The sequence below is a fragment of the Macrobrachium nipponense genome, chromosome 8 (assembly GCF_015104395.2).
Source record: "Macrobrachium nipponense isolate FS-2020 chromosome 8, ASM1510439v2, whole genome shotgun sequence".
Taxonomy (NCBI): Eukaryota; Metazoa; Arthropoda; class Malacostraca; order Decapoda; family Palaemonidae; genus Macrobrachium; species Macrobrachium nipponense.
In genome coordinates this window covers 34485792-34513590 of record NC_087203.1, presented here as the reverse complement: position 1 = coordinate 34513590, position 27799 = coordinate 34485792, and the positions used below count along the sequence as shown (strand labels likewise).

Sequence of the window (27799 nt, the reverse complement as noted above, 5' to 3'; positions counted from 1 at the left end):
AAAAAGAAATTGCTCATTTTTTTTATTTCACTCTTTCGCTGTTATCAGACACAATGTTATTATAGTTATAGTATTCAAACGTTTTATTATTGAGAACTTGAACTAGATATTTTATATTTGTATGTTTCTTCTCTTTAACAATCTAGATATTATCTTCCCACATTACCCGTGACTGCTTCTTTCCTTGTAATTATCTTCCCACATTACCTGTGACTGCTTCTTTCTTTGTACTACCAGGCGTTGGCACTCTTTTCCTGCTTCTGTTCTCCATAATTTTGACGCACCGCCTTTCTTCCGTACTTTTCCTTTTCTTGATATCTTCGGGCCTGGGCTAGAAAAGAGCGTTAGCTTACTCTGAAAAAATGTGATGTGTGTGTCTGTCTACCCGAGTTCAATAATCATTCGGTTACTCTTCTGTTTCAGATAATCGTTTCGACATCGGATTGTTCAGAGATCGTCGAAATCTACATAAGGTAAAGGTCTTGATCACTTCCCGTAGTGTAATTATCTCTGTAGATGGGTAGTGCCGTCGGTACACCTCATGCGGTGCACTGTTGGTGTTATTTAAGGTTCTTTGCAGCGTCCCTTCGGCCCCTAGCTGTAACTCCCTTCATTCCTTTTACTGTACCTCCATTCAAATTCTCTTTCTTCCATCTTACTTTCCCCCCTCTAGAAAACAATTGCTTCAGAGTGCATCTGCATTCTGCGAGGTTTTCTTCATGTTACACTTCCAAACCTTTCTGCTCTCAATTTCCTTTTCAGTGCTGAATGACCTCATAGGTTCCAGTGCTTGGCCTTTGGCCAAAATTCAACTTTCTATTCTATTCTGTAGTGGAATTACTAGATATTTTTGCTACTTTTACACGAACATTTCATGCAATGCATTTATTAATTCTACAGCTCTTAAGATTTCATTTCATTTTATGCATCACTTCACGTATCTGTTTATCTCTTAATACATTTCATGCAGTGCCCTTATGAACACTTCGTAAGAATTTTAAGTGTTGATTATACTCGTATTTAATGTCACCCAAGGAGATCTTATTTTGGTCCCATTATGTGCAATGCTTTCTTTAGGAGATCTTATTTTAAATGCTCATTTAAAATTATTACAGTTTCAAATACTGTTTTTCATGAAGTGAATCTGGAAAGAGATCTTTCTAACTCATTTCGTGCAGTGCATCCGTTGAGAGATCTCATTTCGAATGTTCATTTCATGTAATACATCTTACTATAAATGCTCATTTCATGCAATGCATCTTGTTTCAAATGCCCATTTCATGCAATACATTTCTATATCAAATGCTCATATCATGCAATTCATCTTATTTCGAATGCCCATTTCATGCAATACTGCTAATTTCAAATGCCCATTTCATACAATACATCTAATTTCAAATGCTTATTTCATGCAATATCTAATTTCAAATTCTCATTTCATGCAGTGGATCTTATTTCGAATGCTCATGTCATGAAATACATCTTACTTCAATGCTCATTTCATGCAATGCATCTGTTGGGGGTTCTGGAGGGTTTTCAATGCTCGCATCCCGCAGCGCTTCGATTATACGATCTACTTATCTCCAAACCCCATTTCGCGGCAGTCATTATCGAAAGATCTGCATATTTGAAATGTTCATTTGGGTTTCCCGTCAGTCGACTAATACGTTTGGTGATTACCGGCCCGAATTGTACCCGCCGGATGAAAATGCTGTTTTTTTTTTTTTTTTTTTTTTTTTTTTTTTTTTTTTTTTCTTGTTTTTTAATGTGGGGGGGGGGTGTTTAAAAAGATTAACGGCCGTAATTCAGAAACATACACGCGTGCGCAGCTACAGACATTTTCGTATAAGTCAAAATGAAACACGAAATTAAAAGCGCTGAAAAAGTTAATTACTATTTCAAAATTTATTATACAGTAGAACGCAATTCTTCGATGAGATGTTTAAAGAAATTCCGTTTAGTGTACACCGGTTTTAAAAGCACGACAATGCATCTCCCACGAAATTTTCAACTGACGCAATTTTAAACTTTCATTCTTTTTTTCAATTTCATCATAAATCAGCTATGAAGCGACAATACATCCTTCCGCGTCAAGTTTTAATAGGTGGTAACGCAAGACGGCAACACCTCGCTAGCGATCATTATTCCACTCGTCTGAGTAATTTTGTCGGGTAAAGGAGATGCTGCGCATTCCTGACTTCATCATGTTTTAATGGCAGTTTTAACGCCAATGTCATATTTTAGCGTCGTGTTGAAATGCGCTGGTGGCGCTGATCAAGTGTCTTATTACTGGTTTCCATTTTGAACAAAAATTCCGCCACTCACTGTCAGTTTCTCTCTCTCTCTCTCTCTCTCTCTCTCTCTCTCTCTCCTTAACATAGTGATCGGTTTTTTACTTTCCTTTGTTTGATCAAAATAACGGCAATAAGAATGTATTCTCATGTCTTTTTTCTCAAGCGATCACAAATCCTTGTTGCTAAACTAAGAAGTTTAAGTGACACAGGAAGCACAGAGCAAGGTAGAGAATTCCGCATCCTGAAAATGAATGGTATGATGGGGCTTACCAAAACCGGTTGACCCCTCGAGTTCCCAACTCGCGTGGAACTGCCAGACCTGGTTTAGCTTTTTGGGTCAGGCATATATATATATATATATATATATATATATATATATATATATATATATATATATATATATATATTGTATTTTCTATCACTACCATCCAAAGAGATTCAGCTCACCGATTACCGTGGAATTCGAACCCAGTTCACTTATAAAGACCCATTATAAAGTTCAAAAGCTGCTGTCTCCTTGCGGTTACGATACAGCGATCAAGTTACAGAAGAGCTTAAGAATATTATTTATTAGCTCTGTTCTCCCAGGTACGCTAAAGGAAATAGGCAGAAAAATGCTTGAGGAATTTACTTGCTAAGGAGCTGGAGAGAGAGAGAGAGAGAGAGAGAGAGAGAGAGAGAGAGAGAGATTAGTGCTCTCATCGTTTGTCCACCACTGAACACTTATTTTGTGGGAGCTGTGGCCAAGTTATGATTTTTCAAGTTCTGAAAGGTGTTCGTAATAATAATAATAATAATAATAATAAAATAATAATAATAATTATAATAATAATTCAGTCTTTAATTCTTTTCCTAATGCACTATAACCATCAATGTGATGTTCACATTTGTTTCGATTATAGATACTACTTAGTTTGATTTAGTAATCTTAACAAGGAGAGTTTTTAACATACTGTAAATCTAGTAATCTTATCAAGAAGAGGTTTTAATATACTATAAATCTCGTCAAGTTTCTTTACATCGTCGATAACCATAATTTTTTTTGAAAACGGTTTATGGTAGACATCAGTCAGCCGCCCTGTAGCATAACCATTCATAACAATCAGGATGCTCTGGTAGATTCACATCACCCGTGCATCTGATGTCTAGGCCAGTCCCTTACGACGCTCCTGATTGGCTGTTGATAAGCCAATCACAGGGCTGGAAACTCTCAGTCTCTCTCGAGAGCTCACATAGGCGGGATGTATGTTCCACCTCTCCTGAGAGATACGTTTGGAAGACGTATCCCTAAGGAGAGGTGGAACATAGATCCTGCCTATGTGAACTCTCGAGAGAGACTGAGAGTTTCCAGCCCTGCCATTGGCTTATCAACAGCCAATTAGGAGCGTCGTAAGGGACTGGCCTAGACATCAGATGCACCTCTTTAGTGCGATGAAGGGAAACAGCTGCTATATCTTCCTTCTACTTCTTCTGAATCTCTTTCATTCGCTTTCATTTTGCTCTCGTTTATCGTCCTCCTTTCGTTACGTCCCTTGTGCCACAGAGTAAATAAAAATGTTTCAACTTTTCCCTGCACTATACGCTGTATTTTTACACCACTGACCACACTCACCCTTCGCTATTGGTTGTGCTGGAACAGATTTCCATAACTGGAGTTGCTTTTTGCCGATATTGTTTTGTGTGTGTTGGAAATATCAGTCGTGGTTTTTGTAAGGAGAGAGTAGGAATTTCGGGGACTGATAACAGAAAAAGGTTTGGTACTCAAACTTACGTATATATTTATAACTACGTATCATTTAATATATACATATCAATAGGTCAATTGCAGTAGAAACGCGAAAACGCATAAGAAATCCTCGTATAAGTAAAACAATTCTTTTTTTTTTCCCCTAGACGACTTAGTACCATGAAACCACTGAGTCACTTTGCTAAACTCTCAGGGGAAAAGGGTATATTAAAGAAGTTGGACAGCTAACAGAGAGGAGACCGAAGAAACATGAAAAGTAATAGATAAAAAATAATGCACATTTGGCCTAAAGGACGTTGCAGAGATTATCAACGAGTCTATCGGCATTCCTGCAGGGACTGAGGACCAGAGTAAAATATATTACGTAATGGATGGAGAAGGACATACTCAGACCCAGGTTTACATGGGCTCAGTGAAGTCACGGTTAATCGCCGAGGTTACGAAACAGTAAATTCCTCTAAATGGGTTGTTTAAGACCGGAGTCGAATTTATATTTAATGGGTTCTCAGCAAGGAGGCGTAACTGATTTTATCTTGGATGGACGAACGTCCTCCTGACACAGTCCTGTAATCTATTCCTGTTATCACGGTGATTGGGCTGATCTGTATGATCAAACCGAGGAATTTTCCTTTCGGTACCAAGCTGCAATTCCTTTCATTCCTTTTACTGTACCTCCGTTCATATTCTTTAGGTCTGCGATCTTACGTTCTACCCTCAGATAACAGTTGATTCATAGTGCAACTGCGAGGCCATCCTTCTATTACACCTTTCAAACCTTTTCACTATCAATTTTTCCTTCGGCACTGAATGACTTCATAGGTCCCAGCGCTTAGCCTTTGGCCTAAATTCTATATTCTCCTATGTTCTAAACCGAAGATTTTCGATAGCCCTTCGGTCGTATTTTGAACATGGCACTAGGCTTTCTACACGAGTTCATTTGAACCTCATCGAAAACATAGGGTCAGCTGTTCCCAGAAACACCACATCAGTGATTTAAGGAGCGTTTTCAGCCTTGGTGAGGCTTCAAAAATCTGGAAAGTGTTAGATTTGCATAAAGCATTGCTCGGTAGACAGCAAATTAGTAAGATATTTGTGAAATGTATACTTTTTTCATTTAGATACGATATTTACCTCTGTTGAATATATGGTGATTGATTAGTCTACGTTGAATTATTATAGTTATTATTTATTGGATGTTGGGTTATACTGAATATAATTTGATTTAGTTGTTTAATTAATACTTTGGTTGTTTGACGGCAGCTTGGTACTACAGTTTTTGTTCTTTGGTGTTATTAGTCCCTTACCGACAGTAAGACGTAGACGGAGAGAGAGAGAGAGAGAAGAGAGAGAGAGGGAGAGAAGAGAGAGAGAGGAGAGAGAGGAGAGGAGAGAAAAGGTTTTGCTGAACTAAGAGTCTCCCCCATCCTTGTCCCACGGACTATGTACTTGGCCAGCTGTACTTAGTCTATCAAACTTCCTTGTACCCAAGGTTTATATATTTATATATATATATATATATATATATATATATATATATATATATATATATATATATATATATATATATATATATATAAATATTATATTATATCATATATATATATATTATATTATATATATATATATATATATATATATATATATATATATATATATATATATATATATATATATATATATATATATACATACATATAATCTCAACCTTTGCCGTCATAACTCCTGCTTTTTCCAAGGGTAGAAATCGTTCGTCTGTTCCTTCTGTCTGCCTGTTAGTGTTCTGACGTTGATTTTGTAAACGAGCAAAGATATTGGCAAATAATTATGTTAATAGTGATCATATACATTAAGATCGCGCACAAAACTTTAACCTTGGCCCTCATTATTTATTTATTTTTATTTATTTTTATTATTATTTTTTTTTTTTTTCAACAGTTAAGCTTTGTATTTATATTTGGCTTGCGTACTCTCCTAATGAAACCCTTTCTTATGGCACTAAGATCTGTGACCTTGTGACCTTTTTGCCATGACCCCTGTACTTGAAATAGTTGCCATCGGGGTCATTTGTACTTCAGAGACTTTTTGTTTGGAGAAAATGGGCGTTCTTAAATTGTCAAATTGGCCAGGACTCGGAATGGCATTTCTTGATTTAGCAGTGCTCCAATAAAGCTTTTCCAATTAGATATTTCCGACTGGAGCAAATAAAATGTTTCTGCAGATCCCTGGTTGTAGTAGCTTATTGCGTCAAGCACTTTACACAATTGTGGTAATAATACAAATAACGCTGAAGTTAACAGAAGTGGCCCAGAAGAAGTTAACAAGATAAAGATAATGAAAAAAGTATCGATTGTGTTGATAGAAATGGTTATTTAATGATTAGCGTTAGTATCATTATCATCGCGAGAGATCATAACTGATTATTACTGATTATTAACATCATGAGATGCCGTAACTGATATTAGCATTATGATTATCATCATGAGAGACTATAACTAATTAATAAGAAGGACTTGATTAAAAAGGGGCGCTTATAAATAATGCTGTATAGACGTTGTTACGACATTTCTGGTGCCAGAAGTATAATTAAAGTTATTTTCTTGGAAGGAGTTGAATTTGGCAGTGTCAAACGCTTATGCGCGTTAGACTTTCAAGTAATCCAAATACAAACACGCGTATGTGCAGATTTTAAACATATGCTGGTATGTAGCACTGGCTGGCAACTGCCGCGGTACTAATTAGAACAGACGCTCTTTAATTAACGCAAAAAAGTTGCCAGGTATTCCTAGAGCGTTTAAATCACCCGAAAAATGAGGAACCAATTGACGTGATTTGTCTGGCCGATTGTACGCGTACCGCAAGTGTCCATTGCAAATTGTCGTGGGAAATAACTTTGTGTTAATGTGAATTCCACCATCACCGGCCGAAATTATGGTGATGGCATAAACGCAGGTGTCTTTTCGCTCTTATTATCCACTTACCTGCCTTGTAATGTTTCATTTGGTACTTTATGACCGTGTCTGGGAGGACATTACTTTTTCTTTGTTTCATGCTCGCCTGTTTCCTTTTTCTTTCCTTTTTTGTATTATTTTTTGGTCTATCTCCTTTGCATGCAAAGTCTCTCGTTTTTCTATTTGTCAGTACTTTTGGATTTTCCCAGACCGCTCTTCGTTTTCCTTTGTCTTTTTGTTCAGTTCCTTTGTTGCAAAATATTTTGTTTTGCTTTTGTTTTCTTTTGACGGATGTGTTTCTTCAGGCGTCAAGTTCAGTTTGAAAGTTGTCCTTCTTTTTCACGGTGAGTGTTTCGTGATTACCTTCTGTGGCATTTTATGTTCTCTCTTAAATGATAGCTTATATTAAAAATAAAATCTTACATTGCCTTCGCTTCATTCTCTTCGTTGTCCGTGTTGCTCTTTTGTTAATATCTGATCTGAATTTCTACTTTTTTCTGATATATTGGTTTATGGTAGGAACAATATTACAAGTTCAAAAGTTAAAATTCTCTTTTTGCTTCTTCTTTTATTTTTTATTTAGTTTTATTTTTTTTTTATTTTTTATTTTGTTTTTAAACGCGCACAATTAGACACATTATTTTTCTTTATTTTTGTGCACTCGCACAATAGAAACATTTTTTCTATTTTTGTACGCCTAAGAACATACTGCATTTCTGTCTTGACAATATGTTGCTTTTTTAATTTCCTTCCTATTTTTGTCTAGAATCTCATGTTTTTGGTCTGTTTTGAGAAGTATATTTTGCTTTACTAGTTCTGTTCCTCGTTCGATGAGTGGGTTATGTGCTCGCTTACCGATTTGGTAGTCCGAGTTCGCTTCCCCTCTCTGCCAACGCGGAATCAGAGGAATTTATTTCTGGTGATTAGAAATTCATTCCTCGATATGATGTGGTTCGAATCCCACAATAAGCTGTAGACCCCGTTGCTAAGTAACCAATTGGTTCCTAGCCACGTAAAAATATCTAATCCTTCGGGCCAGCCGTAGGAGAGGTGTTAATCAGCTCAGTGGTTTGGTTAAACTAAGATATTCTTAAATTTTTCACAAGTTCTTCCTTGGGTATTTTTTTATATACCAAATTTAGCATTTTTTGTTTTTACATGAAGGCTTCTTGTTGTGAATAAAGTTTTATCGCTTATTCCACTTTATCTTCTCAAATTCAGTTATATCTGGCCGGCTGGCTTTCGCTTCTTCCCGGGTACAGAGGCCTCCTAATGGGGTATCGCTTACAATGTGTACTGTGTGGCATACTGTAGACGGCACAGAAGGTTCTTGACAGTAAAGTCAAGATTCTCTCTCTCTCTCTCTCTCTCTCTCTCTCTCTCTCTCTCTCTCAGTGACATCCCACGTGTCTGTTCTTGTGCCGTGAATGAGAGTATTAGAATATTGATCACCATCTTGTAACTTCTTCGTATCATAAGATCCTCCACAAAAGAGAGAACAAAAAACTTTCCCTAATCGCTTTCAAACTTTATTTTTTTATTTTTATTTTTTTTGTGGAAAACTTTTTTTTCTGGAAAACCTGCGACGTGTCTCAAAAGGATTTCGTGAATTGCTTAACTTTTTCAAAATGAAGGATCCTTGTCCGGGATTAGTGCCGTCAGTGCTCCTCACGTGGTGTAATGTAGGCATTACTTAAGTGTCGTAACAGCGTCCCTTTTGGTCCTATCTGCAGCCTCTTTAATGTCTTTTACTGCATCCGTTGTTTGAGATTCAGCTGACCTTATGCCAGCACGGGCTCTTGCTCATAGAGCAGCCGGTAGCCATATCCTTGGTCTACTGCACTCAGATTCATATTTTCTCTTCCATCTGACTTTCCACCCTCTCTAACAATTATTTCATGGTGCAAACTGCGAGGCTTTCCTCCTGTTACAACTTTCAGCCTTTCGTACTGTCAATCTCTCTTTCAACGCTGAATGACCTCGTAGCTTCCAGCACTTGGCCTTCGACATAAATTCGATATCCTATTCCATAATGAAGGACCGAGGAGGCTCTTCTGCTGCAGGTCTGTTTGAGCGGATACGCTGAGCTGGCCTTATGCCAGCACGGGTCCTCGCTCCAAAAGCTCCTCTTTCAGCAGGTCATTTGCTATTGCCCCACAAAACAAAGGGAAGTTCTCGGTAACTCGGAAATTGTGCGGAAACTAAAAATGGCCAGATTTCGACGAAAGTTTCCCTGATAATAGTCGGAGGTGATTACTACCGACAGAGAGAAAAATACACGACTTCGACGGATCGTTTAGCTCACGGAACCCGAAAGTTGAGAAGAAAGAAGTCCTGTGTGTCAAGATCTCTCTCTCTCTCTCTCTCTCTCTCTCTCGCTCTCTCTCTCTCTCTCTTTAGATCTTACTCAAACTGAAAAATACTCTATTTTTGCTCGCTAATCACAGGTCTTGAAAATCGAAGTAAAATGAATATTTAGAATCGTATGCTATAATATATTATGCTGTATAGTGTGAGGAACTGAATTGGGTTCTTCCTACATCAAAGAGACATGAAGAAGTGTAATATAGAGGAGTTTAGTCATTTAGAAGAGTATAGTTATTTATTTGCGTCCGGGTGAGATTTCAAGTCTCGAAATCTTTCTACCAAATGTTTCATACGCACATGTTGACGAAAATCATTGAAATGACCTGTCTTTCCAAGAAGCATAATCGTGTGTTCTTCAACATAGCTATTCTAATGCTCAGAGAATTGGTCTGGGTCAGTGATGAGCATATGCTGATATAGCAGAATTCATATAAGGCTTGTATTTATTTCAAAATACCTTCTTCAGCTAAGTGGTTCTAGTCTTCCATCATCCGTAATAAAAATAATTGATTCAGATACCTGTTCACCCTTTATCCGCAGAACTCATTCAGACTCATTAGTAGCTGCAGCTTCTTGTCACTGCCTCTTATAAATATTATATCAGCTTCAAACATCAATCTTTCCACACTTCACATACGGTCTATTTTCTCATCCCACACTTTTCCGCCATTATTATTATTATTTATTTATTTTTTTTTTTTTGCTCTATCACAGTCCTCCAATTCGACTGGGTGGTATTTATAGTGTGGGGTTCCGGGTTGCATCCTGCCTCCTTAGGAGTTCATCACTTTTCTTAATATGTTCGCCGTTTCTAGGATCACACTCTTCTGCATGAGTCCTGTAGCTACTTCAGCCTCTAGTTTTTCTAGATTCCTTTTCAGGGATCTTGGGATCGTGCCTAGTGTTCCTATGATTATGGGTACAATTTCTACTGGCATATCCCATATCCTTCTTATTTCTATTTTCAGATCTTGATACTTATCCATTTTTTCCCTCTCTTTCTCTTCAACTCTGGTTTCCCATGGTATTGCGACATCAATGAGTGATACTTTCTTCTTGATTTTGTCAATCAGCGTCACGTCTGGTCCATTTGCACGTATCACCCTGTCTGTTCTGATACCATAGTCCCAGAGGATCTTTGCCTGATCGTTTTCTATCACTCCTTCAGGTTGGTGCTCGTACCACTTATTACTGCAAGGTAGCTGATGTTTCTTGCACAGGCTCCAGTGGAGGGTCTTTTGCCACTGAATCATGCCTCGTTTTTGTACTGGTTCTGTGCAAGTGCCGGACATTCGCTTGCTATGTGGTTTATGGTTTCATTTTTCGTTTGCACTTCCTACATATGGGAGAGAGTTATTTGCCGTCTATCGTTCTTTGAACATATCTGGTTCTTAGGGCCTGATCTTGTGCCGCTGTTATCATTCCTTCAGTTTCCCCTCTGTAGCCATTGCCACGTGTCATCGCTGGCTAGTTCTTTAGTCTGTCTCGTGTATTGTCCGTGCATTGGTTTGTTGTGCCATTCCTCCGTTCTATTTGTCATTCTCCTGTTTCTGTATATTTCTGGGTCTTCATCTACTTTTATTAGTCCTTCTTCCCATGCACTCTTTAGCCACTCGTCTTCACTGGTTTTCAGATATTGCCCCAGTGCTCTGTTCTCGATATTGACGCAGTCCTCTATACTTAGTAGTCCTCTCCCTCCTTCCTTTCGTGTTATTATAGTCTGTCCGTATTTGCTCTTGGGTGTAGTGCTTTGTGTATTGTCATATGTTACCTGGTTTTCTGGTCTATGCTGCGGATTTCTGCCTTCGTCCATTCCACTATTTCTGCGCTGTATCTGATTACTGGCACTGCCCATGTGTTTATGGCTTTTATCATATTTCCGCCATTGAGTTTTGACTTGAGTATCGCCTTGAGTCTCTGCATATATTCTTTCCTGATCGTGTCCTTCATCTCTTGGTGTTTTATATCCCCTCCTTCCATTATTCCCAGGTATTTGTATCCAGTCTCATCTATGTGTTTGATGTTGCTCCCATCTGGTAGCTTTATCCCTTCAGTTCTTGTTACTTTGCCCTTTTGTATGTTGACTAAGGCGCATTTTCTATTCCAAACTCCATCCTGATGTCCCCAGATACAATCCTTACAGACTGGGTTAGGGTATCTATTTCCTTGATGTTCTTACCATACAGCTTGATGTCGTCCATGAACATCAGATGGTTAATTCTGTTGCCTCTTTTCTTGAGTTGGTACCCGGCATCCATCTTCTGCAGTACTTTTGTCATGGGAATCATGGCTACTTTATTATTATTATTATTATTATTATTATTATTATTATTATTATTATTATTATACGAGATGAACCCCCTCATGTAATAAGCCCACAGGGGCCATTGACTTGAAATTCAGGCTTCCTAAGAATATGGTGTTCATTAGAAAGAAAGAAGAGATCTTACTTATTAAAACAGACAAAATGATTTATGAATAGGTCAAAATATAAGTAAATTCTTCAACTGCAAAGAAAAATCTATAAGGGAAACATTGCATTGCATTGCACGTATCCTTTCCCTGACGCATGACAGCACCTCTTCCATGAAGACAATGAACAGCAGTGTTGAAATGACATCCTTCTCTCAGACCCATTTTCATACGAAATCAGTCAGTCTCCTGTGTACATGCTTAACATGCTTTGCCTGTATCATGAAAACTTCTAATCTCATCTCTCACCTCTGATGATTTTCTTCCGAGCATATCGATTTTGTCTTAAGCTTTTCTAGCTCCATTTCCCCCACATAACTTTCTTCCTTTTACTTCCAACCTTTTTATTCAAATATCTCATAACATCACTTAACCTACATACCGTCTTACTTGTCTAAACCTGCACCGTTTTTTATCCTGAGTAAGTCTTGTCACCTCTCTTACTTTTGCCATCAGAATCCTACCATATACCTTCCCTGGTTTAACAAGTTGTTTTATGTCCTTTTAATTCATAAGGTCTTCTGTTATCCTTGATCTGAAGCCAGGGAACAATTATTCCTTTCACGCATTGCATTGAAGCCTGAAGACCCACCATGCGTACCATGACCAACCATGCGTTCACTCAATTACCGCTGTTCTGTTGTAACAAGGTTATTAACCCTGTTATGCAGTTTCTGTTCTTCAGCCCCTTATTTGCCCTCTTAATATCATTTATCTCTTTCATTCTTGCTTCGTTCAACTGTGCTTCTTTTCTAACTTTTGCACTCGGCAAATCCTCTGAAAACTGTCTAATGTCCAAAGACTGCATTCGCTTGCAAAGAGCATGTCTCATTTCCATAATTTATTCCGAGATATATTTGTTGATCAGTCTTTCTCTCAGCATTTAGTTCCCGGCAGAGCAACTTCTCTGTAAAGTTCTTTCTCACATTTTCGCCTCTATTTTGTTGCTTGCATACATTTTCTCTTTGCCTTTCTCGACTGCCCTGTCTATCCAACAGTAAACTTGTACGTGATTTCCCCTTCTTTAACCTCAACCATTTGTTTTTTAAACCTTTCATTCCCACATCGCATCAATTAATGTTTTTATTCCCTCTGCTCACCACCTTATTATATCCATAAACTTTCTCTGCTGTCTCTATGAGTCCATTAAAGAATTTTATAATTTCCTCCCCGCTTCTTTCACCTCTGTTTATTTAACCCCAGTTCATTTATCTTTCATTCCCCATTTTGTGTTTTTTCTCTTCCTCCTCATCAAATTTTTCTTCCAAACTCGTGTTGCCTATTAAGGGAAACAACTTACATATTTAGGAAGTATAAATGTGAGTATATAGTGAAATGGGTCTTGTGGTCAGGAGACAATAGTTTGATGTCAGCAAGGGAAAATTATTAAGCTTGTTTACTGAAAAGCGTAATAGGCCTCTGTTGACTAAAGCATTGACTTATGTATCCTGTAGTTAGCTGATTGTGGAGATCATAAGGCCACCAGGCTTTCGTCCTTGAACTCGTGCAGAGAACCGGAATGGTTCACGCCTTTAGCTGCCACTTTTTAAGTGAAAAAAGGTGTCCCCTAATATATATATATATATATATATATATATATATATTATATTATATATATATACTACTACTCGTACAAATATATAAATACACGACATATACACACATATATATGTATATGTATGTTTATATAGTATAATATACTGGTCATGTTTATAAGATACACATGTAATTGTTAATAGCCACACGTCGATTATGGTATCTTAGGGTAATTTCCCGCTACCGGACATCATGATTTCTTCATATTTCTTTGAAGTTGGATCTCAAGGATTTGTAATGACAAGCGTATCCTAAAAAGAGCAAAAAATTTGAGACGTTAGAAGGGCATTGTGGCTATTATTATACACACACACACACACACACACACACACACACACACACACACCACACACACACACATATATATATATATATATATATATATACATACATACATACATACATACATACATACATAAACTTGCATTTATATATGGGCATACCTCTCTTATGGAAAAAATCTCGAATCCTTTTTCCTTATTCCTGAGAAGCTATATTATATATATAGTATATATATATATATATATATATATATATATATATATGATATTATATATATATATATAGATATATATATATTATATATATATATATATAATATATACCGTAGAGCTTTAAGATTTTGATGTCATAATATTGGCAAACAGTAAACTGTCCTAACCGTTTGCCAATAAAAGTATCAACGAAAACAATTAGAACCATTTTTCAGAAACTGGAACTCTGAATGAAACAAAATAATTAGTATTAGTACGGATAATAAAGGCTCGTTAATACGTAACAATAAGAAACAGACAAATTTAGTATCAAGCGCTTGCAAATTTCGGCTTTATTTAAATAGGCATTGTAAAGAGAGACAATACCTTCACAACATCTATATGTTCTCGTCTTCTGTTCTATTTCAGCTCTATTTGAAATTCCAGTATTTCGGAGAATGCTTCCACAAAAGTAATATTAGTGCTGTTTTCGTGGATGTATATCATGGCAGCGGATGGTAAAATCGTTAATGTTCCTGAAGCTTATGTATGTATATATATATATATATATATATATATATATATATATATATATATAATATAGGATATATATATATATATATAAAACTGAATCACGAAAGTTTGGAACGTAATAAATCCACAAATAAAGGTATAAGCCACGAAGGAAAGATAAGGAGATTAGTACCTAGAATCCAACCACACCTGGAGAATGAGTAATCCTTCCAAACAAGCATAAACATGGGTATAATTTCAGAACAAAAAGATTAAGTCCAACTGCTCAGGCACAGGGACAAGACAATTAAATGATTATACAGGGCGAAAACTGACCACATTCAGATCTTATTCACAAAACAAAGATCTGAATGTGGTCAGCTGTCGCCCTGTATAATCCTGTAATTGTCTTGTCCCTGTGTCTGAGCAGTTGGACTTAATCTTTTTTGTTCTAAAATTATACCCATGTTTATGCTTGTTTGGAAAGGTTACTCATTCTCCAGGTGTGTTGGATTCTAGGTACTAATCTCCTTATAATCCCTATCTGTCACTTATACGACCCGTCCTTGTTCTCTCAGTTTCTCATGTATGCTAAGTAAAGGACGTTGAGTCGAATAATCTTGCAACTACTCCAGTGTTTCACTTTTCTTCGTGGCTTATACCTTTATTTATGCTTTATCATGTTCCAAACTTTCGTGATTCATTTATACATATATACATATGTGTATGTATACACACACACACACGTATACATCATGAGTATGTTTGAATAAAATGATTAATTTTTCCCACTGTAATATATGTTTGTTACTGAGTAGTAGCACAGCCAAGCTTAGAATGTTTGAACATCCGCTTAAAACTGAAATGCTAGATTTGAAAACCTTTGTTATCGTTATTTTTGTACTAAGTCAAAAATCACTTTCATATGTTCATTGCATTCCTATAGAACTTGCATCCACGTGAATTCCGTTTGTTTCATTAATGATAAATAGCAAAGAAAGGAGAGAGAGAGAGAGATGAAGCGAGAGAGAGAGAGAGAGAGAGAGAGAGAGAGAGAGAGAGAGAGAGAGAGGTAAGGATTGCCTGTTTTCTTAAAGCGTTCCCTTAGGTGCGGCCCAGAGCAGTCGACTGACAACATCCTCAGTTCATTGTTTGGTCAACAAGGGTCTTCTGGATTTTAGGGAAATGAAATTTTCTTCGTTGAAGCGTATCAATAAGAAGAACATTAATTTCCCTTAATGCGATGTGTAACGAACGCTAGGTGGCGTTGTGAGTTAGTCGAGGTGATTCAGATTTGGTTAGTGGGACTGAACAGACGTGACCAAAATTTTGTGATGGTTTAAAATGGATTATTGGTTTAAAATGGATTATTGATTTCAAATTATATATATATATATATATATATATATATATATATATATATATATAGGATATATATATGTATATATATATATATATACATATAATATATATAATAAAAAAAGTTGTAAATGAATATAAGCAACAAAATTAATATATTCAGTTTTTACATGTTTTGAACTATATGGATACGTTGTAGTCTCTGTTAGGGTTAAATCTATGTTTAAGTGTGACCGTGTGATATCAGATAATCCTGGATTATTTCTTTGACTTTTACCCTTTTGACAATCAACCATCTGGTACTCTTGATCTTTTTGTTTACCTGATAACTTTCTTTCCAACTGTATTTCATTCGTTCCTTGACAATATCTTAGTAAAGACGAAAGCGCTTGGATTTCTGCCTATCATTTTTTTGTGGTATTTCCGCTTTATTTAACTGAAATCACGTGCATCTACGGTGATTTTTTAAGCATATATATATATATATATATATATATATATATATATATATATATATATATATATATATATATATATATATATATATATAGTGCCAAATGAGTGCCAAGCAGTTGAACGGGAATTGTGTTTAGAATGTGATGATGTTAATCGCAGACATTTTGTACGTAATATTATCAGATTATTCTGCAGTGCATATGCTCGCAGTAGCCTGTCCAGATGCTTAACCCAATACAGCAAATGTATTTTGAAGACGAATTTTCTTATTTTTTTTATTTTGTAAGGGTAAATACGTGGTATTTTCACTGACATGTATTTCAAATCATAGCAAGGTGTTTGTCAGTAGTAAGTGAATGAAAGGATATTTAAGGAACTCCTGCATTCGTCCCTACTCGCCCTGTTCCAGGTTCGAACGCATGTTCCTTATATCTTTAGCTAAGTACGCTTGCCAGTTTGCCGAAAGAGAGAGAGAGAGAGAGAGAGAGAGAGAGAGAGAGAGAGAGAGAGAGAGAGCGTATTCTTTGTTGGCGCAGGTTCGATGACGATATTAGATTCATGACAAAAACTCAGCTTGTCACCAAATGGATAGAATGCGACAGATGACAATAATGAGCGCTGGTCATTTGCATATCAACGCGGTCATTGGTTTTTCAAAACATGGAGAGGCTAGATGCAATGGCCCAAGAGTGCTTGCGCTAATAGCACCTCCTGACGTTTATAGGCACCTGACCCATTATTCACTTTCAGTCATAACAAATCAAATTAAGACAATTTTGCGCGGAAATTATTGTTGGTGGCGAATCGGTTTAAAGCCCGTCATTTGCATAATCGTTCCCGTAAATGATTGTGTCATCGTTTATTGAATTTTGCATCGGTTTTGAAGATGTTTTAGCAACGGGAAATTTATAACCCTGTGAAATTCTGTCAGTGTTTATCAATATGTATAATTGATGAGAGATGAGAGTACTAATAAAACGTGTGGACTGGGTAAATGTTTAGTGATATTTTAGCCTATTTTGTTATTTTCATCGTCCGTGACCATAGTGTGGCTGAGTTGAGTCAAGTGTAGTTGAATGTAGGATTTAGGCCAAAGGTCAAGCAGTGGACCTATGAGGTCATTCAGCGCTGAAGTGGAAATTGACAGTAAAAGGTTTGAAAGGCGTAACAGGAGGAAAACCTCACAGTTACACTATGAATCAACTGTTAGGAGAGGGTGGAAAGTAAGATGGAAGAAAGACAATATGAAAGGAGGTACAGTAAAAGCATCGAAAGTGGTTGCAGCTAGGGGCCGAAGGTACGCTGCAAAGAACCTTCAGTAATGCCTACAGTGCACTGCATGAGGTCCAATGACGGCGCTACCCCCTACGGGGTCTGGCAGTCAGTTAGTCAGTCAAATAATTATCTAAAGAGGCAACAAGGAGTTGGGTGTTGACAGTTGAACAGCTGCGAAAAACTGTTTTGACTCATTATTGCACTTGACGATATTTTGTTTTGATATTCACAAAATCCACTCCATCCCATCTTGCGGACACGGAATCCAGTGAAAGGAATATCAAGTGGTAATATAACTGATTAGGTTTTTTTTGGCGACGGGGTAAACCTTTCTTCGCGGCATGATCTCTCTCTCTCTCTCTCTCTCTCTCAAGTCGGTCACTGTGTCAGGATCTGTCAATCACGCCGGCTCGAGTAGATTCACATCAACCGTTTCAAAAGAGGTGGAACATACATCCTGCCCATGTGAACTCTCGAGAGAGACTGAGAGTTTCCAGCCCTGTGATTGGCTTATCAACAGCCAATCAGTAGCGTCGTAAGGGGCGGGCCTAGACATTACATGCATGGTTGATGTGAATCTACTATAGTACCTCTCCCCTTGGGGCGATTGAGCATAGATGGGACTGGCTACTCTATATTACCTAATATTAGTACCGGTCGTCCTAGATTGCTTCGCCAGGGGCTAGAAGAGAGATGATCGAGCCTAGATGATTTTGGTGTGTGCTGTTTAGTTTGCTTAGGTGATACATTTTTTATATAGTGATGATATTATGACTTATTTTTTACCGCAGCTGAGGAGGTTATTTGTGTCTGTGTCTAGTCGCAGGTTTACGTGACATATAATGAGAGGATTTTGTATCTGTGGACCATGCCAACTCTACTGACATCCACAGAACATTTCTCATAGGGAGGGAGTTACCCAAGGAATGTTTCCTTCAAATTTCATCGAATTCCATTCGTCTGCTCTCGACGAATTTCATTTAAACCGGGACGGACAAGAGTGAAAGCAAATTGAGCTTTTTACACTACCCTGGTGACCATCAACAGATGACTGGTTTTGAGTGCCTATAGGAGAGTCATGATTCGTCGTACGTAATACTCAGAGCCCCCACTTCGGGTACTGTAGGTTTGTAGCCAAATTAAGAGCATAATAATAATCTTTAGAACCAGTTATTTATTGTATGAATTGATTGTTATCTGCTGAATGACTTTTCCTTCGCGAAGGTGTGCGGTCTATCATGTATACCTTTGGTCAGCGGAAAGTACGTCTTAGTATTGTGCGTGTCTTTCAGTCTTTTTTTTGTTTTTTTTTGTTTTTTAGGTAAAGGTTACCTTTCTTCAAAAAAATAATAAACACCAAGTTCATTATCTCTTTACTACTTAAAGATGCCCACACCTCCAAGTGAAAAGATATAATCTGTTTAGTAACAGTTCATAACCACTACAGTATTTCCTAGGAGCCATGGACTACGCCTTCGCTATAAGAAAAAAATAAGTACGTTATTTAACATAATTACAACGCAAGAGTTCCTATCAAGTGTTTTTATTGATGGATATTTAAGATAAAAATACTGGAATCCTCTGTGGTAACCTTTAACAGAGTTCCCTGATTGGATTTTAAGTACACACTCCATGAGATTGATACACAGTTGTCTGGGATAAACCGTTTGAAGTTTCTTTGTCGAGTCACTTAGACTGATACGAAAAATAAAACGTAAAAAATGTGACTGATTTATTTATTGCAATGTCTGTAATGTTAAGTTGTAATCCCATTCTATATGTCTCTCGCCATCAGGAGTACAGGAGCCACTTTGTGGCGTCGGTGTGGCGGGGGATGTGGCTTCCCTTATGTTTCCATTGTTTATAAGGTGTGGCACGGATCAGCGATAGCTCGCCACAGTTGATTGCCACAGACGCTCGTGTGCGGACATAGATTATAAACAGTGGAAACCTATGGGAAGCCACATCCCTGCCACACACCGACGCCACTCTGTGGCGCCACAGAGTGGTTCGGGTATTCCTGGCCTAAGCCATTTTTAGGTTATTTCGTATGTCCCTTTACCTTCCCTTACTTCCTAATGAGCACTGTATTCTTTGGAAGCTTGAATTTTAAGTCAGTGGCCCCTGTGGTGGGCTTCTTCCATATGAATAGGGTTCATCTTCTGGTGCGTTGTTCACCAGTTTAAGCAACAATGAGAAAACAATAATTAGGAAAATAGAGAATAACCTATGTAAAATCAATGCAGCTAAGGCAGCAATTAGTTTTAATAAAATAATGATATATAATAATAATAATAGTAATAGAAGTTGGTGCACATTGAGTAATGACAATAATATAATCATCTAACTTCTTTCTAAATGGGCAGTAAATATCTAAGCAAAAAATGGGGAGATGGTTTACCAGGCGCGGGGTCATCCTATCTTCGTCGATGTTCGATATAGGTTAATGACCTGGGGAGGGGTTGATGCACATTCCCCAAGGACATCGAGACCCGCTCATTCCTCGCGAGATACCACTTAACAACCACACACACACACACACACACACACACACATATATATATATATATATATATATATATATATATATATGTGTGTGTGTGTGTATATATGCATGTATGTGTGTGTGTATTATGCATGTATGTGTGTGTCTGTGTCTGTGTATGATTGTGTTTACGTATACATACACTGTATATATATATATATATATATATATATATATATATATATATATATATATACACATACATTTGTATGTATATATGTATATATTTATTCATATTTTCTGTATATATGCAAATATATATACACACAATACACACACACCTATATATATATATAATTATTATATAATATATATATATATATATATATATATATAATATATATACAAAGATATGAATAATATATACATATATACATGCAAGTGTATGTATATATATCAGTATATGTATACCCAGATTTGTTTGCAGTAATAATAATAATAATAATAATAATAATAATAATAATAATAATAATAATAATAATAGAGCTTCTGTATGGGGCACCTCAGTTAGTAAGGGCTACTGCTAACAGTAAGGGCTGGAGTGAATCGCTCTACCAGATCCTAATAATAATAATAATAATATTTTGGTAAAAGACCCTCTTTTAGGCAAATATTGATAAACAGAATAGCAAAATTAAGCGAGTTGATTTTATGATATAATAATAATAATAATCATAATAATAATATGAAGTATAACTTCACCAGATGTATAAGATATTATGTTAGACCCTTCCTTTCTTAACTTTTTTTTTTTGTCTTTTGTTTTCGTTTACTTCAACTCTTCCTCTCCCAGGGAGGAGTAAATTCTGAAAGTCATTTTCATTCTTCTGTCTGACTTTCATAACTCCAGGAAGACTTTCATCACTCTTGACTGGATAATGCTGGTGCCTGCTTTTGTTTAATTATGCTTTTGTTTTGTTGTTAGTTGAGAAAGTTGAAGTTCTTGATGGTGTCAGATTATTTTTACTTTTTACTTTTGTGAAGGAAGTCTTATGCAGAGAGTATACTTTTAGATATTGCAATCACACTGTATATATATTATATGCGTGTCTGTTTTTTAATATATGTTTATGCATGTACTTAAAATAGATATATATATATATATATTATATATATATATATATATATATATATATATATATATATATATATATTTAATAATTCAGAACGAAATATATATACATTAACACACAAACACACACACACACCACAACACACACCACACCACCACACAAACCACTATTATATATATATATATATATATAGATAATATATATTTATAATTCAGAGCGAAAATATATATATTTTCATATATGTACCGAAGGGGAATTTTTTAAGTTGATAAATAATACATATATGAAAATATATAAATTCCGAGGTTAGAGCGAATTTAGATATTAAAGGACATTTGTAGCTCGAATGATAAATAAATGAATCACGGTTCGATGTGATAATTATTCATAGATATATATACATATATTATATACATATATATATATATATAATAATGCAGAAAGAAATATATATACATAAAACACACACACACACACACACACACACACACACAACACAACACACATATATATATATATATATATATATATATATATATATATATATATATATAATATTCTTTAGTTTTACTGTATCTCTTCCCCTATTAATAAGAGATAGAAAAAGCTCTCCGAGGATTATCGTCAGTAAAAAAAAAAGCATAAATTTGTTTTAATACACGTCAGAGGCTGTTATTTCTGTAAGCGACTAGATTGTACACCATATACGAAATCCACAAATATTACTTTGTTGAGTATTTTCTCTTCAATCTCTTAAAAATGTAACCTAAATTTGGTTTTAGTAATATTCATTAGTGTTCATCGTCATCTTGTATTTAAAACTGACTGATCCTCTTTTGTTGACGTGTAATAATATGAACACACAAAGGAGACTCTTACATCCAGATGAATTACCCACTACTACTACAATTACTACCAGTAGTATTATTCAAATTGACAAATAACACGTTTTTTACATGAATCCCTCATTTGGCATTTTAATAGCCAATTTGAGTACAGAAGCAAAGTCGGTAATAAGATGAATAGGGAAACTTCTCTACAAAATAAACGCGGCTTAAACTGCCATTATTTTCAATGAAACCCGTTTTAATAAAGGTCTTCTTCCAGCATATATTATTATTGTGTATTGTTAAAAATGGTAGCTGCTTCAGCACTATTAATCTTGTAAAGAGTCTTCTCTATTTTTTTTTCTGATGACAGATTTCTCTCTTGCTTAGACTGGCGAGCAACGCGCCAAAGGGCATGGTTAAATCCGGTTGTCGTGTCATTTTTTATGTTTATTGTTATATTTTGCTTATACAGTGTTTCTCTCTCTCTCTCTCTCTCTCTCTCTCTCTCTCTCTCTCTCTCTCTTTACAAGATTAATAGTGCTGAAGCAGTAACCATTTTTAACAAAACATGCTTAAGAGAAGATCTTCTACCGAAATATTATTATTATTATTATTATTATTATTATTATTATTATTATTATTATTATTATTATTATTATTATTTTCACGCGGTAAATATATTTGCAATGTTAAGCCAAAAATACCCATTATCTTTTCTATTTCCTCTCACACTTTCTTGAGGATACTCTTGCTTCTTGTGAGCATTGGAACCGAGCGGGAAATTTAAGAAGATGCTTCGTATATTGGGCTCAGTAATTACTGAAGTAAGATTTTCTAAACAAGAGCATAAGAACATCCAGAAGTTAAGAGGTATTTGCAGATTGTTAAGGATGTTGGTGCCTCCATATTATTATTATTATTATTATTATTATTATTATTATTATTATTATTATTATTATTATTATTATTATTATTATTATTACCTCCAAAAGGACGTTAATCTAAAAGGTTCAGTTGTCATGCCCTGATCCTATACGAAAATTATTTTTTAATTATTATTATGATTATATTACTAAAAATATTATACCTCCGTTAATCCATATATTATTATTATTATTATAATGACGTTAATCCAAGAGAGGGTTGAGATGACATTCCCCGACCCAGGAGACAAAAATGATTTTCGAATTATTACTATTATTACTAAATATATTTTACCTCCGTTAACTTATTTCATGAAAATGGAAGAACTAATGTTCTCAATTTATTATTTTATTATATATTACGTGCCTTTCCCCTCGGGAGATGACTCCATTACCCATACGTTTTTCTGCAGTTCTTTTGGGATGAGGTTTCAAGCCCACTGGCCTTCTCCCCAGTGTTTGCGGCCAGCTACACTTACCTGACCACCAGGTACTTAATTCGTTACTTACGTCAACAGAGGCAGAGGTGTGATATATGCCAAAAGCGCCCCGCTTAGCTTGCAAATCAAACCTTAATGTTATCGTTAATATTGCATTTTCCTTAAAATTCATTGACTAGATTTTTTTATTCAGATTTCTTGAAAATTCCTCCGTCTCAGCAATGATATTTCAGGTTTAAATTCCCCTGAAGGCTTCTTTTAATTTTTATTCTTAAAACTGCCAGTTCCGTAGAAATTGCTCTTAAAAATCTTTTCTAGGTTAAAAGCTTCCTTCAATTTTTCAGTTTTATCCGCTTCGGTCCCCTGATTACTGCTCGACTTCTTCAAATGGTCTGTGTCTCTGAAGACTTTTCTGCATAAATTATATTTAGCAGTTTTTTATATCTGTCATTTTCTGTATAATTTTTTTTCTGAAATACTTTTCCGTTTCGCGAAAGCCTGTCGATTTCATTCCTCTTGAAACTGTTTCTTCTTCATTTTCCGAACTTTTCTGCTGCAGCGTCTTGTCTTTGCAATGTTTTTCTTATATTCCAGGAACTTCGTCGCTGCAACTTATCGTAAAACAATTCACTTGAAAAAAAAAAATTTCTGTACCTCGATCTTTTGGTAACATTTCCAATATATTCAGAACTTTAATCACTCATTCTACTGAAAAAAATTCTCTCTCTCTCTCTCTCTCTCTCTCTCTCTCTCTCTCTCTCTCTCTCTCTCTCTCTCTCTCTCTCTAAGTTTGTTTCTCCATTTTCCTTATACTGGTTATTAAAACTCTTTCGAAACTTTTCAAGCGGTTAAAAACTCTTCCGTGTACGTCAATTAACAGTCTCTTTTATTTCATGAATTTTTTTTTTTAATTTCTTAGAAGTAGTGAACAGTGGGAGTCGCATCGTAAGATCCCTTCCTACCAGAGGCCAGAAGAAAACGTGAAAAATGGATAAGTAATATGTATCACTTTACTGGAGTTACCTTCTCCCCTGAGATTCACTGGAAATATTATTGTAATAAAAGTTGGCGTTTGCGCACAATGGTATTTGAATCAATAATTTCACTTGATTTATTATTATTATTATTATTATTATTATTATTATTATTATTATTATTATTATTATTATTATTATTATTATTATTATTTATTGGAAGGAGACCCTCTTTCAAACAAGTCTTATTGAAAGATACTGCTGCATCAGCTGCATTTAACTTGTAAATAGTCTTCTCTATTTTTCTAATAATTGCTTTCTCTCTGCTATTACAACTGGCGAGTATTATTATTATTATTTTTTTTTTTATTTACTTACTTATTTGTTTCTATAGGTAGAAGACCACCCTCCTAACAGGTGGGGTTAAATGTAATGGTTGCATCAGCTGCATTCAATGTATACAAACTTTAGATAAATTGCATGCAGCTGATGGGTAAAGCTTGTATTCACAAAGAGCTTAAATGCTACTGAAAAAACTGAAATGCTCAGATTTAACCCTAACTATTCTTTTAGGTAGCCTTGAACGAAAAATACACTTAAAGAAAACGGTCATTCCGAGTGATGACGTAAGCAAACTGTGTCTTGACGTAATCTGTTTTGTTTGAATCTTTGATAGCATTTGTGTGTAACATCTCCGCCAGAAATGTGTTTGTTGAGTCTTTTTGTATCTGGAATTATCTTTCGAAATCCTGTTTCTTTTGTCCCCATTGTTGTTATTGTTGGCTTGTTTGCTAGCCCCTGGATTATCTGTGAATAACTTGTTTTGGAGTTGGGTACAGCAATAATCACCCTGCCAGGATAGTGTGATATCAGGCAGCGTTCTCGACAATATGTGAACATAATTTACTATTTTGATGGCGGATGTAATGATAATGATAGTAATAATGCTTTATACTATTTCTGCGTTGCATCCCTCCAGTATTTATTTTTCGGTCGATTATTATTGCATTATTATTATTATCATCGGCAGTATTCAGTGAAGAAATTAAATACACGATCTTGTGCATTTAATCAAATCAAATGTAGTAGAGTCTTGCCAGTCAAATTGAAATGCTGTTTTCCAAAATTATTACTATTTTTATATTCAGAATTTGCATGCAAGTTCCTAGGAACTGGCAAAATGACCTATATGTTTTGTAAAAATGCGCACGTTTTCATTATGCAAGAATAAAACTACTTCTGAGGCACTCTCTTCCATCTAAACTATTTATCAGGTAAGTAGGTTAACACGGGAAAAAGTGTTCAGCTTTACTTGTTAGAACTGTGTCCAACGGTACATCGTTACACCTTGGAAATGTATCCTAATGATCAATTTTGTGCATTGGAAGGATGTCCAACTGTACAGCTTGATATATTGGAAGAGTATCTTGAGTGCAAATTTACATTTTGGAAGTGTGTTCAACTGTTCATTTCTACACTTAGGATTGTGTGCACCTGTAATGGAAGTGTCTCCAACCGATCAGCTTTAAGCTGTATTGCATCACACAGTGGAATTATGTACACCTGTACGGCCTGACAAATTGTAGGCGTGTCCAGCTGAACTTCACACAATAGAAGCGCAGATACACATTAGAACACTTTTACACTTCAGAAGTATGTACAGTTGTACAGCTTTACATGTTGGAAATGTAGAGTTGTACAGCCTTACCTGTTGGAAGTGTACAGTTGTACAGCTTTACTTGTTGGAAATGTACAGTTGTACAGCCTTACATGTTGGAAGTGTACAGTTGTACAGCTTTACTTGTTGGAAATGTACAGTTGTACAGCCTTACCTGTTGGAGGTGTACAGTTGTACAGTTTTACTTGTTGGAAGTGTGTCCAAGTGAACAGATTGACACTTCAGAATTCCGTCCAGCTGAATAGTTGTGTACATTGAAAGTGGCCAACAGAACAGATTAAGAAGTTGAAGGTGTCGCCATCTGAACAGTTTTACACTTTCAGTGCATGTAGAAATGAACAGTTTTACAAGATGGGATTGTGTTCAGCTGTATGCGACAGATATGTCTCCAGCTATACAGCTTTACTTGGCAGAAATGTGTCCAGCTGTACAGCTTGGAATGTCAGCAATAACTCCAGTTGTACATCTTGAAATGTCAGAAATGACTCCAGTTCTACAGCTTGAAATGTCAGAAATGTCTCCAGCTGTACAGCTTGAAATGTCTGAAATGTCTCCAGTTGTATAGGCTTGAAATGTCAGAAATGTCTCCAGCTGTGCAGCTTGAAATATCAGAACTATATCCAGCTTTACAGCTTGAAATGTCAGAAATGTCTCGAGCTGTACAGCTTGAAATGTCTGAAATGTCTCGAGCTGTACAGCTTGAAATGTCTGAAATGTCTCCAGCTGTACAGCTTGAAATGTCTGAAATGTCTCCAGCTGTACAGCTTGAAATGTCAGAAATGTCTCCAGCTGTGCAGCTTGAAATATCAGAACTATATCCAGCTTTACAGCTTGAAATGTCAGAAATGTCTCGAGCTGTACAGCTTGAAATGTCAGAAATGTCTCGAGCTGTACAGCTTGAAATGTCTGAAATGTCTCCAGCTGTACAGCTTGAAATGTCAGAAATGTCTCGAGCTGTACAGCTTGAAATGTCAGAAATGTCTCCAGCTGTGCAGCTTGAAATATCAGCACTATATCCAGCTTTACAGCTTGAAATGTCAGAAATGTCTCGAGCTGTACAGCTTGAAATGTCAGAAATGTCTCGAGCTGTACAGCTTGAAATGTCAGAAATGTCTCCAGCTGTGCAGCTTGAAATATCAGAACTATATCCAGCTTTACAGCTTGAAATGTCAGAAATGTCTCGAGCTGTACAGCTTGAAATGTCAGAAATGTCTCGAGCTGTACAGCTTGAAATGTCAGAAATGTCTCCAGTTGCACAGCTTCAAATGTCAGAAATATCTGCAGCTGTGCAGCTTGAAATATCAGAAATATATACAGCTATAGTGCTTGAAATGTCAGAAATGTGTTAAGCTGTACAGTTTGAAATGTCAGAAATGTCTCCAGTCATACAGCTTTACATGTCAGAGGTGTGTCCAGCTTTACAGCGATATTTATTAGAAATGTGTCCGGCTTTATAGCTTTACAATTCCGAAGTGTGTCTAACTGTACAGCTTAACAATTCGGGATTGTGAACAACTGCACAGCTTTACCTATTAGAAGTATGTCCAGTTGTACAACTTGTTCCTTAGAGTAGCTAAATTCGAGAGTTTTGAGTTGACTGAACGAAAATGTGTTCGACTGTACGGCCTGTCATATGTAGATGGGAGTCTTTTCCTCACAGAGAGAAGGTGGATCAGGGTGTTTGCAAAACCTTTTGGTTCTCTTTATGTAGTTTAGGGTTAAGTAAATATCCCCTAGCTCTTTTATACCACGGCCCAACAGTCTCTACTAACTGTTAAGTACACAATTCATTGGTTAGGTCAACAGGGGCGTATTTTTTTCCCCCTGGGAAACAGA

At 36.1% G+C, this 27799-nt stretch overlaps 1 protein-coding gene across 7 annotated transcripts in view; it reads left to right on the top strand.

The window, feature by feature from the left end:
- Positions 1-27799, top strand: part of LOC135222669 (galanin receptor 2a-like) — a 711404-nt gene that overhangs the window by 492561 nt on the left and 191044 nt on the right. For all 7 annotated transcript variants that reach the window (XM_064260820.1, XM_064260822.1, XM_064260816.1 and 4 more), the window contains one exon: positions 424-473. The gene's annotated coding sequence lies outside the window, so the exon portion shown is untranslated. The remainder of the gene's footprint in view (positions 1-423; positions 474-27799) is intronic.